This window comes from Rutidosis leptorrhynchoides, chromosome 7 (assembly GCF_046630445.1).
Source record: "Rutidosis leptorrhynchoides isolate AG116_Rl617_1_P2 chromosome 7, CSIRO_AGI_Rlap_v1, whole genome shotgun sequence".
Taxonomy (NCBI): Eukaryota; Viridiplantae; Streptophyta; class Magnoliopsida; order Asterales; family Asteraceae; genus Rutidosis; species Rutidosis leptorrhynchoides.
The window spans coordinates 297,147,147-297,163,613 of NC_092339.1; the positions used below are offsets into that span (position 1 = coordinate 297,147,147).

Below are 16,467 nucleotides of genomic sequence, written 5' to 3' on the forward strand. Positions count from 1 at the left end.
CTGAGAATAAACATGCTTTAAAGTGTCAACCAAAAGGTTGGTGAGTTCATTAGTTTATCATAATCAATCATTTCCGTAATAGTAATAGACCACAAGATTTCAGTTTCTATAAATATCTGTACACTCGCAAGTGTATAAAAGTATTCTATAAGTTGTAGGCACCCGGTAACAAGCCTTAACATTCATGTTTTACCCTCTGAAGTACACCAGATCAGGTGTGTTTAAAATAACCTCGAAGTACTAAAGCATCCCATAGTCAGGATGGGGTTTGCCAGGCCCAATAGATCTATCTTTAGGATTCGCGCCTACCGTACATAGACAAGTAGTTTAATGTTACCAAGCTAAGGGTATATTTCTGGTTTAAACCCACATAGAATTAGTTTTAGTACTTGTGCCTATTTCGTAAAACATTTATAAAACAGCGCATGTATTCTCAGCCCAAAAATATATATAAAAAGGGAGTAATGAAACTCACCATACTGTATTTCGTAGTAAAAATACATATAACGTCATTTAACAAGTGCAAGGTTGGCCTCGGATTCACGAACCTATATTAATTATATATATTTATATGTTGGTCAATATTTGTCTAACAATTTTTGGTCAAGTCATAGTGTACCACAATCCTAATGCTCGAGACTAATATGCAAAAGTCAACAAAAGTCAACTTAACCCAAAATGACTTCTAAAATTTATACGTGTTTATTATATAACTTAACTATAGTCATTTTATATATTTAAATATATTTATTAGATTTTATAATAATAAAAGTCATTTATTAATAAAAATTTATATTAACGTTTATATATGATAAAATATACTTTTATATATCTTAAGTAGTAAAATTTATAAAGTTCACTTAATATCATAAAACTATAGTGGTAAGTATTATTAATGTAATTATATTACGCGCGGTGAAAAATATCTTTGTATCCCCTATTTATTTGATAAAATAATATTGATCATAATAATAATAAGTAAAAGTTGTATTAATTTGTAATAATAATTATTATTATTCTATAAAAAATAACAATATTTATATTTACTAAAAATGTTATTATGATAAAATGATAATACTAACATAATAGTAATAATGATATTTTATAATAACAATGATATTTCTATTAAAATAATAACGACGATAGTAATAATAATCATTTTAACAATAATACTAAAATTCAGTTGACTATAACTTCTAATCCGTTCATCGAAACCATTCGATATCTAAGTGAAAAGTTCTTAATTTTTCGCTAGCTTTCCAATGACATGCATATCATATACCCTATCTCAGTAGCATATGTATCTAATTCAGGATTCAACAAACCTATCTAAGGACAATATCGAATGTACAAGCATGCATAATCCTATATACTCGAGCACTAGTCAGGGATACACTATTGAAATATAAAAGTTAAGTTATGAGTGCTCACGTATCAATATTGAGATTCAATATTGCAGGAAAGTACGTAGACGAAACGAAAATGATAAACGTTAGGTTGACCTCACGAGCAATACCCTCGATCAATACCCATAACCTCCATAGCTATAACCCATAATTTCCTTAGCTCTATTCCGTTTGAAAACTTATTTTAAAATCGTCTGAATATAACTCCGTCGTAGTATTTTATGTATACTAATAATATCTTGAAATAATACAAAGAAAATATATATGTGTAATTCGATTGAGAGAGTTTAGAGACATATATTTTCAAGTTTCTATGAAATAATAAAACCTATTGAATTCTATTTATAATAGATTTTTGAATTATTAAAGTGAATTATTAAAGTATGAATTATTAAAGTGAATTATTAAAGTATGAATTATTAAAGTGAATTATTAAAGTATGAATTATTAAAGTGAATTATTAAAGTATGAATTATTAAAGTGAATTATTAAAGTGAATTATTAAAGTATGAATTATTAAAGTGAATTATTAAAGTATGAATTATTAAAGTGAATTATTAAAGTATGAATTATTAAAGTTAAAGTAAAGTAAAAGTAAAGTAAAGGTAAAGTTAAAGTATAGTAAAAGTATAAAACTATGTACGTATAATACGCGTATAAATATATATAATATTAATTTAAATCGTTATATATATTTGATAAAATAAAATATAAATATCGTTATTTTATCATACTAGTTAAGTAATGAGTGGTCAAAAAGAATAGATTTCTTAAATCACAGTGGACCTCATAACATAGGCCCGTAATCATATCATAATGTATCTGATAATTCAATCATTTGATATTATCTCTTAATTCTGTCAATAAATATATCGAAACAAATACGTTCATGTAAAGTATCATATATCTAATACTTTGTTAATGTTTTCAGTTAATATTATATATTATATATACATATCTATATACACATAATTGTTCGTGAATCGTCGAACACGGTCAAAGGATAATTGATTACATGAATGTAGTTCCAAACTTTTTGAGATTCAACATTACAAATTCTGCTTATCGTGTCGGAAACATATAAAGGTTAAGTTTAAATTTGGTCGGAAATTTTCGGGTCGTCACAACAGATAACAAAAATTAAAAAAAAAAAAAAACTGCATTTTACTCTTACGCGGATCGCGTATATAGCCACGCGAAACGCGTAATGTTGTGGCCAAATTCCAGATTCCATTTAACTCCTACGCGAAACGTGTGGATCCCTACACGAAACGCGTAATCTTATGGCCAGTATTAGATTCCAAGTTCACGTGGGACAGTTGTTTTTAATATATATTAACCATACTACAGAGCACGCTTAAGGGAATAATCAACTTTTTCAGAAACTTTACAGAAAACCCACCAAGCACGCGTATACAATACTCACCTACCACTTCTCAACTGATTTATATTCGAGAACTGCTATAATTTGAAGGACACATTTTACAAGAGATAGAGAGAGAGATTAGTTTAAAAATAGAGAGTAGTCAACATCTGAATACTCTCACTGTTTCATTTACAAATATTCCAAAGTACTCCGTATCAGTTTAATTAGTTTTTAGTATTGTTCCGTATTAATTTCAAGTTTCAAGATTTAGGATAGTTTCAATATTAAGGGTTTATTGTTCGTGATTAAGAGTATTATTGTTCGAGTGCAAGGGTGTTGTTATTGTAATTCTCTACCATTTGAAGTTAATGAAAGTGAAGATTTTCGTAAGTTTATTCTATTAAAACTATCATTATCAATTTTTATCGTTATTATTATGTTTGTATACTTATATTTTTATGTTTACCTTAGTATAATGAGTAGCTAAGTTTCCATAGTATTTACTTAAATGTAGAGCCCTAGTGAAATGGATTGTTATCATTTGTAAATATTAAAATGTAACTTAAGTATTTTTAACATTGAGCCTAATTAAAAGAACCATTATTATGTACTTAGATATTTAACCCTTGTCACTTAATTTATTAGATTCAAATAGCGAAAGTTATTTTTATTTATATAAATTAAGCTTTAATACTAAAAGTGATTTAGACGAACTCATGGATAAGTTATTAACACTAATTTAGAAATAAGGTTCGGTGGTTTGGGTAATATCATTAGTTATATAATAGTGAAATTGTAAAAAGGGAAACTGTTATGATTTGAGTTTTGGCGAAAGTCAAAACTAGGTTAGGTCTCAATTTAAATACTTGGGGAATAGTAAACTATCTAAGTAAGATCAAATGAAAATTAGATTTAATTTAGTTAGTTGAAACTTTATATATTCGAAAGAAAATATTAAGTTGTATATTAAAACATTTTAATATGACTTAAATTCAAAACAATCCATGGATCTAGAGGTGAAACATTTAAGTGAACACTCCCATTTATATATTGCAAATTATTATTATTATTTTTACGTATTATTATTCAGAAAAATTAAAATATAAATCAACCTCCTTCAGTCTTAATATGTACTGTTTTGTCACATCGAATATAACATACGCGGATCGTGTATACTTCCACACGAAACGCGTATCTGCAAAACATACGCGGAACGCGTATATATACACGCGAAACGCGTACTTATAAATACAGTACTGTTACGAATTTTGTTTAATTCCAAGTTTTAATTAAAGTAATATTTATTATTACCTTAAAGTATTTAATTTATAATTAGTTTAATTACTATAATTTCCTTTCATTCATCTTTAATTTAATTAAAACTTATTATTTAGTTAATTTAAATAATTTGTATTTTATTTTATTGGTTAAAACAAATTCCTAAGCATTTAGTTTTATTGCAAGTTATTGTTTTACCATTCAGTAATACAATTGTTTTATCATAAATAGTATAATTTCATTTAGTTCACTTTTAATTTAATGATTATAAATCTTGTAATCTTGTAATTTTATTTATCAAGTAAGTTAGTTTAATTAAGTTATTTTTCATTATTGTTATATTATATAATTCCTAAATCTAAAACCCCCTTTAAATTAGTTTAACTTTAAAGACTATTAAAAAACCATTAAACGCTCCATCTCCCTGTGGAACGAATCGGATTTACCTATAAAACTAAACTACGCGGATAGGACTAGTTGCCTATATATGTGTGAAATCAACCCGAATTCATTAAAACACCATATATACAATAAATTAATTTGTGTAACAAAACAACTCAAATCCGTTCAAAATAAAGGTTACGATTCAGCACATCAGATGATGCTTGATAGTAGTGTGGATAGGTTGACAAATAATTAATGCATTTTGGCAACTGCAGTTTCAAGCCACAAAATAGGCGAAAAATACAGTCAGATCCACAACTGAAATGCAGACAAACTCGGCTATAAAATAAATTTCACACATTTAACAAGATGAGGGGTTATATTTTATTATTGAACATCTGAAAGAGGCGGGTGGCTAAGCAATTTGGCTTGCTGCACATATATGAATGACTTCACTGTTGAATCAGCACCAGCAAACTCATGAAGAAGATATTCCTGCATCACGACAGCGTTCCATGGTGGTACCATGTGGGACAGGAGTACTGATGACATGGCACTACCTGGTCTAGCATTCAGAACTCCAAAATCATAGTACACCTGATGCTGTCTGCGATGCAATTGCAGACGTGGAAGCCCCTCCTCCTTCATCGGGTCCCACCACCCCAGTTTTTATATAATTAGTTACTTATGTTACAAGTGTTAGTCATCGATTCGGTATTGGCATTTTCTCTTCCATAGGTGGAAGCCAGCCTCTGTACAACACGAGGATAAACATTAAAACCAATATTTAAGTATTTTTCAACCGAATAGCAAAAACCAATATTCCCTTAGTAGCAAATATCAATCGAAAGATTTACTATAAAGTAAAATTATGTGTCTGTGCCCTAGCATTTGTATTGTTGGCATTCACGATAACCTAATTCAAACAACACATAGAAAAGAGAATACATGAAGGTGGAAAAGATTGTTTGTCTGCAGGTAGTTTATCAGCAAAACCCTAATAATAAGTGAATAAAACAAGAGATATCAACAGTTAGAGGTGGCAAAACAGGTGTTACATGTAACGGGTCAAACATGTTCAGGTTAAAATGGGTGGTGATTTGGCACAGGTTGAGTGGGTCACAAAGGGTTGTTTCTGAACATTTATTTATCCAAAATCTATGTAAATAGTGTGTCATGTATGATAAGATGTTAATATTACTTCAATTTCTTTCTTAATGAAAAAATTAGAGAAAAACACTTGCTATATTAACGTTAAAATTTTAAATTAACCTTTAGATACTTGAAAAAAAAATACTGACATGTTATGAAACTTACTAAACCATTGATAGCGATTACATACTCCTTTAAAACACAAACACCCATCATTAGATGAAGAAGTTGTATATCTCCCCTATTAGACTGGCAGTAACATTCTAACTAAATAAATCATCGCCCTGTTTGACCCTTTCCGTCTAAGCCATCTTTTTTTGTCATTATACCTATTTGAACCATTAATTAAACTATAACATACACAAAGAGCCCCATTCGGAAGTATATGGGTCAAAACTGCCACCTCTCTTTTCTATAATACAACACATACTTGAGTATTTTTTAACGGGATAGTAATACCAATATGTTCACTTGTAGCAAATATCAACAACCGAAAGACTTACCATAATAAAAATAAAAAAAATAAAAAAAATAAAAAAAAAAATGCTAATTACAGCCCTTAGGGCTGTCTTTAAGCCATTCAGACACGCTTGAAATGTTTGTACCCTTAAAGTAACCACCCACTCCTGCGAAAACTACCTTTTATGTACCACTGTTTTATGCACAGATTTAATTCTAAGGGCTTTCGTTGGCAAATTCCTAAAAAAAATGATTTGTTGTTGCCTACAAAGAATAAGCCTTGTGAAGGTAGAAATTGAGATATTTGTAAGTTGTTGGCTCTATTTATCGAGTCAATAGCAAGCGTCGATTTATTGGCGATATCCAGATTCACCGTTTTTTTTATCTAAAATGATGTAGCAATAATCACCAGATTTGTTCGATCAGGCACACTGTCAAGTTATCGGAAGTTAAATAGTTTTAATTCAAGCCATCATTCATTAAGCTATTAATTAAAGCCTATTATTTTGTATGCTTACGAAAGACACCTACAATACATCAATTCTATCGTGACACTCATGAAAGTAAAATAGCAAAAAAGAAAACTTACTAAAAATGTAGACTTCGCTGCTTACCTGAATGAAATAAATGTTTTTGAAATCCACGTGAGCATAAATTAGAGCTTGACAAGTTCCCTTCTCTGTTCTAAAAGTTTCAGATAGTACACTTTCTTAACTCCTTCAAATTAAGCACAACTACCAAACCAACTCCACTTATTAAGTTTAATCAAACATCTGATCTCCAGACGAAACTTCACATTAACCACACGTCAGTTGGTATTAAATGAAAAAACATAGGGACCAACTGGTAAGGCATGTTTTAAAACATTCATTCACAGGAAAAGAAACAAGACTTTGAATACAGGTTATCACTGCTTGACTAAGGTTTTCAAGCACACACAACCTAACTTAAACAAACAATGGGCTGCAGGAGCAAACTGGAACTAGAACTGAAGAACTTTTGGCCGCTAGAATACATTCACGTTATTCAATGGCAGCATATTTACAGCTGATTAGTAAATACCCACGTGCACTAAACGAGATATATAAGACTAGAACAATCACAGACAAATCACATGCCTTGACTAGTGTATTCGAATTTCACCTGGACAAAAATGGACAGGTAAACCAACTTCCAATGTTAACAATTAATGGAATGATTTTTACACAGTTTTTTTTTTTTTTTTTTTTTCATTGCTGTAAATGCTCTTCCAAAACACAAGTTAATAAAAGTCACTATTCGGGGATTAGCCGGGCAGGAACTTGTAAGGACTAATCAGTCTAGTTGGGGCTAGTCAGCAACTTTGACCGCATTTTACCATATAAATCCCGCATTGACCCATTTTAACCGACAGTAACCGTGACTTAAGCCTAGACTGCGACTAGCTGGCCTAGTCGGGGACTACTTCCGAAGGCCGAGTCAGGGACTTGTCCGACTAGTTGGGGAAGTTTAAAACCATGCCTAAACATGACTCTGATAGTTTAATGAACATTGACAATATCGTCAAATTTGACTCATTAAATCATACAAAGCTCCATTTGTGATCTGAATTAAAGAACGTTAGTTTTGTACTAATTTAACTTAAATCATAGCCTAAATCCCAATATTCAGCTTAAACTACTAATTTAATCTCAAATATTCCAAACGGACCCATGTTACGGACCCATGTTACAACAGTACAGCAAACTCAAAATGCTTTGGATCGTGTAATAAAGCAGGAGCAGCAAATCTGGATAGCAGAACCACAGACGTCCGTCCATAGTATCATAGTCTATGTGGTCTCGAGAGATTATTGGAGGCTCTTGAGTAGACTGCACGAAAGGATCGTGTATACAACAGGATCAGCAAATCTGGATAGCAGAACCGCGAACGTCTGTCCATAGTATCATAGTCTATGTGGTCTCGGGAGATTTTTGGGGGCTCTTGAGTAGCCTGCACGTGGCCTCCAGTACGCTTCACCCTTTTCACCTTAGCCGAGTAATATGTATCTAACTTATGGTGTATGAATTTAATCAAGTGTGTCACACTTTACTAGTTTAGTTAAAGACCCGCGACTTCGCGGGTTAAGTTAAAAATAAACAATTGAATGAAAATTCAATCTATGGGCGATTATGAATGATCGATTCATATAGTAATTGAAAAGTTAAATGATAAGCAGATAATAAACCTTATAATAGTAATATAATCAAGAAATAACATTTGTTTCCCATACACTTTTATTCAAGTTCTTGAAACTGAAAAAGAAATACTAAAACTGTTATATAGGTATTGCTTGCCATTGATGATTAAATGAAATTAATATTTTTTGGTAGTTGTGTATGCCAAAGCTCTTTGGCTTATAGTGAGTATAGGTTGTAATTTTTCAAGAGTTGAAATACATCGGCCTACAAAAGAAGATAAATTTAACTAAAATCACAGCATTAGTCCAACACCATGTATTATTAAACCCAATGAAATTTTAATGTCATAATTGAAAGTGATGGTTTAAGTGTACATAATTATAATTCTAAATTATATTATAGCAATAGTCATTGAAGATGGCGAGGTCTTTAACAAAAACATAAATATATTAATGCTGCTGAAATTATTCAAATGAAACACTCAAAACACATACTGTAAAGTGAAACATAAATAAACCCAAAGAAAACCAATCAACAAATCTATGAAACAAATGAAACTTAAACGATAAAACTAAAAAGTCTTTAGCAACATGGACATATGTCCAGATGAAGCAGATCACAGTTCATCCATTCGAGGGATCTTCAAAGATGTTATCCCATATGCCGTTGATGTTGTGGGGGTGTCGACAACTTCAATGTCAGATGAGCAATCGCTTTTACGCTTCCAGAGCCAGTCAACGGGTTCTCATCATCACTAAGTTGTTCCTTTTCTTTCCCCTTGCCCTGAATACAATATTTGTTTAAAAGAACATGTACACAAGTGTTTGACTATTGGTGAAACATATGAAAATTGTAATGCTTAATTTATCTATTCTAAGTTTTATTTGTGGGATCTAGAAACAACACCTTATCAACTGGTGTAGCTAGGGGTGTGCGTGGTACGGTTCCGGACCAAACTTGTTCGGTTCGGTTCCGTACCGAAACCCAATTTGAAGCAAAAACATGGACCGAGGACCGAACCAAATATTATCGGTTCGGTTCGGTTCGGTTCGGTACGGTTCGGGTATTTTTAGTGTTTTTTTGGGTTTTGGTCCGGTTCGGTCCTGACCGAAGACCGAAAATCCGTAAAATTATGGACCAAGGACCGGACCGAAAAATCTCGGTTCGGTTTGAAATCGGTTCGGTCCGGTACGGTCTTCGGTTCTTCCGTACCATGCACACCCCTAGGTGTAGCTTCCACAATGGGTTCCAATCCAAGTTTGAAAGCAGCATAGTCGTATTTCATGACCGCCTTAGTAGAGTTCAATGTGTCCGGGTCATCACTTACGTCTTCCACTGTGTAGTAAGTGTATATGTTGCACACCACATTATATTCGGTGACCTTGGCAATCCACACGAACTTTTATCAATTAGATCCCACAATTCGTCAATGTATTTCATTGGGTCAACGACGTCTCAAACAAAGTAATCTTCAATTTCCCAGTTTTGTCCACCCATATATGATATATATATATATATATATATATATATATATATATATATATATATATATATATATAATAAAATAATAATAATGAAAATAATTTTATATCTGTCTATATTTTGTATGGAGTATGTAAATAAAATAAAGACATTTTGCAAAATACCTAATATAGACATCTTGACCGATCCCATAATTAGATTAGATGCTTTTAAAATTATTTAGTTTAAAAATGAGATTTGTTTCTATAAATGAAAATATTTAGAAGTCGTAAGTAATCTCATATTTGCTAATAAGGAAACGTATTTTATCCAATAAGGAAACTTAATTAGCTTTAATAAGGAAACATATGATGAGTGATATATTTGCTAATAATTTAATAAACTTAATCTAATGGTGGAAAAATATTGAATCTTTTTTATCTATTGGTCAGAATTCAAACATGGAGAATCTTTTATAGAATGCTTTGCTAATATTGCTTTTGTTATAATATATGAATGTAGAATGTAGATAGATGTAGATGTATCATACGCCACTGTCTGTCCTTTGACCAGCTCTAAAGCATCAATAACATTTTGTTCGAATAGACAATCCTAGCCACGAGCACCAAACTCAAAACATCAATACATTCTTTTTCTATATCTATAGCTCTTGGGATCCTGACTGAGTACAATTTCAAAGATTTTATATATTCTTTGTCGACTTTTAGATGACGGTGGCTGTTACTTTCGTCGACGAACACATGATGCCCTTTAGTATAACAATGAAGCCCTATTCCCCCAACCATGAAGTAATCGCAATCTAAAACAATAAATCATCATTCATTCTATAAATTCTTACAAAGGCAAGCTTTTAGGAGCACCTACGACTTGATTGTGGTGTTAATCAAATAGTGGTAATATGTTATAAAACAAAAATAAGCAAAATTTAAAAGCTAAAAACCATAAAACAGATTCTGCATCTCAATTTACGGGTCAATTTAATGCAATAGCTCATGCCTACGATCCTTGCAGAGTTATTGACAATTAACACGTTGAAAGGATTGATGTTATTGTGAACCATGTTGTTATGGTGAATATGATTGTCACCTATTAACACGTCCTTAATTATTTTTCTGGCATTTTAAAGAGAATCTTGTCTCTTGAGTTACATCAGCAGGCATGTCGATGAATTCGTTCTTTACATGTTAATGAAGTCTCATTTCGCAACGTTGAAAGGCTATGTTGCACCTATCAACTTTCAAAAAATTAACACCCCGCATTTGAATTATACAGCTGCAATCATCCCATATCAAAGATACGGGTAAATTTTTGAAAATTTCTCTTTACTCATTCTTCTGAGTGCCACATCTCTTTCTCTATAGATACCTTTAAACACTTCATTGCTAGGTCCCAATCTTTTTGTTTTTTTACCGATTAAAAAACGAGGAAGTTGAAAAGATATGTTTGAAGGTATCTATAGAGAAAGAGATGTAGCAGTAAAAAGAATGAGTAAAGAGAAATTTTTGGAAATCTACCAGAATCTCTTGATGGGGATGATTGCAGCAGTATAACTCAAATACGGGGTGCTAATTTCTTGAAAGATAATGAGTGCAACATAGCCTTTCAGCTCTGCAAAACGACACTTTATGAACACGTAAAGAACGAAATCATCAACATGTCTGCTGATGTAACGCAAGAGACAAGATTCTCGTTAAGATGCCAGAAAATAATAAAGGACTTGTTATTAGGTGTTAATCATATAAACCATAACAACCAGGTTCATACGAACATCAATCATCGTGTTAATTGTCAATAACTCTACAAGGATCGGAAACATGAACCACTGCATTGAATTGACACGTAAATTGAGGGGTAAAATATGTTTTACAATTTTTAGTTTTTAAATTTTTGCTTATTTTGTTTTATAACCTATCGTCACCATTTGATTTACAACACAATCTGTAGGTGCTTCTAAAAATCTTAACTTGGTAAGAATTAATAGAATGAATGACGATGTTATTGTTTATTCTAATTGCGATTACTTCGCGAGTGGGAGAAAAAGAGTTCATTGTTATACTAAGGGCGTACGTTGAAGAAAGTAATAGCCACCGTGATCTAAAAGTTGAAAAAGAAAATCTAAAATATTTGAAAAGATAATTACCAGAAGTTCAAGACGTGTTTATGAAACTGATGTGCCCGAAACAGAGGTATGTATTGTAGCTTTTAAATACATATACAAATACTATTAAACGTGTATAAATATTGTTTAACTAAAATTTTTAGATATTGCAGAAATCACGTTGGGGTGAATGATGTAAAGAAAAAGATAAAGAAAAAGATATTTAAATGGGTGATGAACACCCTTGGCGATGGAGACCCAAAAAGAGAATCAAGTTCATTATTGCGATTGATGATGTACTCATTCAGGATCCCAAGAGCTATAGATATAGAAAAAGAATATATTGATGTTTTGAGTTTGGTGTTCGTGGCTGGGATTGTTTATTTGAACCGAATGTTATTGATGCTTTGGATGTGGTAAGGGACGGACAATGGTTATGATAAATCAAGTGTGAAACACTTAATTAAATTCATACGTAACCTGTTCAGACATAAGTTAGATACATATTACTCGACTTAGCTGCAAAGTGTGAAGCGTGTTGAAGGCCACGTGCAGGTTACTCAAGAGCCTCTAAAAAACTCCCGAGACCACATAGACTGTGCTACTATGACAGACATATGCGGGGTTCTGCTATCCGGATTTGTTGCTCATGTCGTATTACACGAGCCAAAGCCTTTTACCGCGTCTTCCTTATCTACCTTTTTTATTGCACAAGTACTACATTAAAAACAATTAGTTAGATGTGATGTTGAAAAAGCATATATTGTTGTTTTGAGTTTGTTGTGATGATGTAACATAGGTCCGTTTGAAATATTAGAGATTAAATAAGGATATGATGGTGTAGCTTGTGTGTTGTTAAGGTTGTAAAAGTCAGCTTTCGGCTGACTTTTCCCCGACTAAGAATCGAGCAGTTACAAAAACAAACACCCCTGCACATTAGAGCTTGCAAAAACCAAATTAAACTCATGTACTAGTATGCAAGTTGTAAACACTGAAATTACGGATTAATTAACTAAGCATATGATCGGTTAAAGGAAAATCACAAAAAAATCATGTATCTGATCATTTTTACCTTATGCCTCTTACTTTCTTTTGCTGGCTCGCACATGGCGATTAACTCCTTAGACGCAGAGTCTTAGATGTGTGCTTCTCAAATTTCTGCAAAACCCGTCAACAAAAACCAAGTATACCCACCCCATTGGATGGATAAATATGTCAGTGTTGCCAATAAACCAAGATTAGTTCTATACATCTAGCCAATGATTTAACAGTTTTCATACGCAATACAAATGATGAAACTGGAACCATAAAAGGAACAACTTCTGTTGTAGTATTTATTTTCACCACTGAATATTGCTATACATAATTACAGCCAGCAATTAGCATGAAAACAGCACTAACCTAATGCCCATTTCATCTTTCCTAAATAAAAGGTAAACCTTCCGATCCAACTTTAGTCCATGAAATGCTTACAAATACTGTAGTAGTTTTCCAAAACACAAACATATACGTAGTAAATACTTACTATATCTAGACTTGGAACTCATGACTACGGAGCATAACTACTAATGAACCGATTAAACCATCAATTAGAAGCCTATCTAGCACCATTAGCATGTGAATTTCGTCCATCATAACAATTTACACAATTTTAACCCAAAATGCATAAACCCTAATTTCCATAATCCTGAACAATTCGCAAGTAAACATAAAAGAATGTATTGGATTAACAAGATGAAGAACAATTATTCAACAAAAGCAAACACCCCTACACCTTAGAACTTGCAAAAACCGATTTTACCTCATGTATCATGCAGGTGTGGAACAAACGAGACGAATAACGATTATTAGGCATATAATCAGAAATTATGTACCGTATGCCTCTTAGACATGTTTGATTAGAAGAAAGGAAACTGAATTGATTGCTATACACGTGAGGTCCTTGTGGAATATGCTTGTGTTTTTCAATTTAGGGCAAACTGCCTATTTATTATTGCCTTTTACAATCCTATCCACATAAAACACATGCATTGATTTGGGGATTTCTAAACCTGTTGGGTTTTTAAATAAAAAGAAACCCATTATTTATTTTGGGCTTGTTAGCCCAAATGCTGCTTAACTGAATGTAGCAGAGGACGAGCTTGGGTTTAGTTCTGTGGACGTGGGAGTGGGTTCAACAAGCAACCCAATTGATTGCATGGTGGATGGTAATAATTTGGAGTCCCTTTTTTTTATGCCGGACGTGTTTTTGGTTTCTTCGAGTAGTATAACTACAGATGACAATGGATCGGATATGAATCGAGTGATGACGTCGGATAATAGGGGAAGGAGGTGTCATGGTCCCCCCAAAGAGTTTTGTCCTCACTAGCAATTTCTGTGATTTTTAGGATTAATTATGTTAAGTTTAAATTATGGTCCTACCAAATTGAAATTTGGACGTCTAGAATACGATTTATTCATTGAATTTATTATTATTTCATCAATTCTTAAACATTTGTATTCTTTGTGTATCGTAATATATACAGTATATATATTATTTTGTTAAACATGACCTGCATATTTTGTTTAAAATTTAGCTGTTTGTGGATACTTTAGTGACCAAGAACAATTAGTTAAACAAATCGAATGTAACTCTTTATTCATATTGAGACTACATGCTTTAATTGAGAGTGGACCACTCCGTCACTGACGTCTCCATATTCAATTCCATTTAATTTTTGGTCATTCATATCCATTTAATTTCGGTTCATTCATCCATATTCATATCCAGTAGATTAAGCAAGTTAATAAATATACATTGGATATCCAAAAAATATTATAATATATTCAAATATGTAATGAAAACGAAAACGTAATATAACATAACATAATTAAAATTCATCCATACGAACGTGTAATATAAGATAGAACACTTTTGGCTAAATTTACTAATAAACATACATTTGACAAATATATATATATATATATATATATATATATATATATATATATATATATATATATATATATATATAAGGTTCAAATGAGAATCACAAAAATGGTGGGAACTGCGAGAACGGTTTAATTTCATAGTTTTTATGTATTTAAATGCAACAAATTACATGCAAATGTTAATTAATGCTCATATCATTAAAAAACATATGTTCATTATCACAAATTACATGTTAAATTGTTAATTATATGAAATTATTCATATGTTTAGAAATAAATATGCACATGTGAACGAGAAAATATATATTTAATTATATAGGTAAAATATAAGTTTTTTCAAACTATTTTATGTTCATTCTTATTCTCCATCAATATCTATGGATGATTCAATCTAGTTACATGTGAAAATCTTTATAAATCAAAAGTTTTTGCAGTTCTCGCATCTTTATAAATCATACACACACACACACATACACACACACACACACACACACACACACACACACACACACACATATATATATATATATATATATATATATATATATATATATATATATATATATATATATATATATATATATATATATATATATATATATATATATATATATATATATATATATGAACGTTTAATATAAGATAGAACACTTTTGGCTAAATTTACTACTGTAATAAACATACATTTGACAAATTAAATGTGTAATTTGTATGTTTATTTGATTATATATATATATATATATATATATATATATATATATATATATATATATATATATATATAATAAAGAGGGAAGCACTTTTTTGGGGAGAAGTGGGGGGAATTAAACTTTTTTCAATTTTTTTTCAAATTTTTTTTCAAACATCAAGATCGCAAGAAAATATGAACATTTAAAAAGACACTTTGTATTGAATGTTATTATTTTGGCGGGAGAACGCTCGAAGAGAAAAATGAAAACATGCATCATGTGTAATATTATGCTTCTTAGTTTTTTTTTTTTTTTTTTTTTTAAGGGTTTAAAAATTAGGGTTTAGAAATTAGGAGGTTAAAAATTAGGGTTTAGCTACTAGGGTTTAGAATTAGGGTTTAGGGTTTAGAAATTAAGGTTTAGATGTAATTTTTAACACAAACGGTTTAGAGTTTAGGGTTTAGGGTTTTGAGACTAAACCTTAAACCCTAAACTCTAAATCCGTCTAAATTTTTATAACAACCCTCAAATTTTCATACTTGAAATGACTATTTTACCCATAGGGTTTCTGCATGCTTATTAATATTGAAATTAATAAGTAATTACTTTACTCTAATACAACGCTGATCAAATATTAATTTTTTAGTCGACACATTTGTTAATTAAAGTTTATATTATTTTTATAATATACTTTAGTTAATATTACAAGTATTAAAATTAATGAGTGACTACATGTTAGTACGTTTCTACGTATAACGTTTATATTCGATAAATCGTCTCGGTTTCCAAACCAACGATCAGACTTTGGAGATTTCTAAATTCGAAATTATTTTTAAGACGATATTCCAATGTCATATGAGTTAATAAAATATTCCTATATTTTATTTTGTGGATTCCTATCATTCTCGTGTATTTAAATCGCGTAACGTTATATTATCGTACCATTATAGTTTAACCGTCCGGGCAAAAAATAAAAATAATAATAAAATATAAAAAAAACTTGAAAAGTGCGTCCCATATAGCCATATTCGGCCGACCCCTTCCCTTGTGGACCAAAAATTCT

At 31.1% G+C, this 16,467-nt stretch overlaps 1 long non-coding RNA gene across 1 annotated transcript; it reads right to left on the minus strand.

Moving 5' to 3' along the window:
- Nucleotides 1–9,750: 9,750 nt before the first annotated feature.
- Nucleotides 9,751–13,741, minus strand: LOC139856970 (uncharacterized). The gene is made up of 3 exons (XR_011762276.1): nt 13,586–13,741; nt 12,857–12,942; nt 9,751–12,501 (listed from the first exon to the last, which is right to left on the minus strand). It is a non-coding gene; the product is annotated as an uncharacterized lncRNA (long non-coding RNA).
- Nucleotides 13,742–16,467: the final 2,726 nt, after the last annotated feature.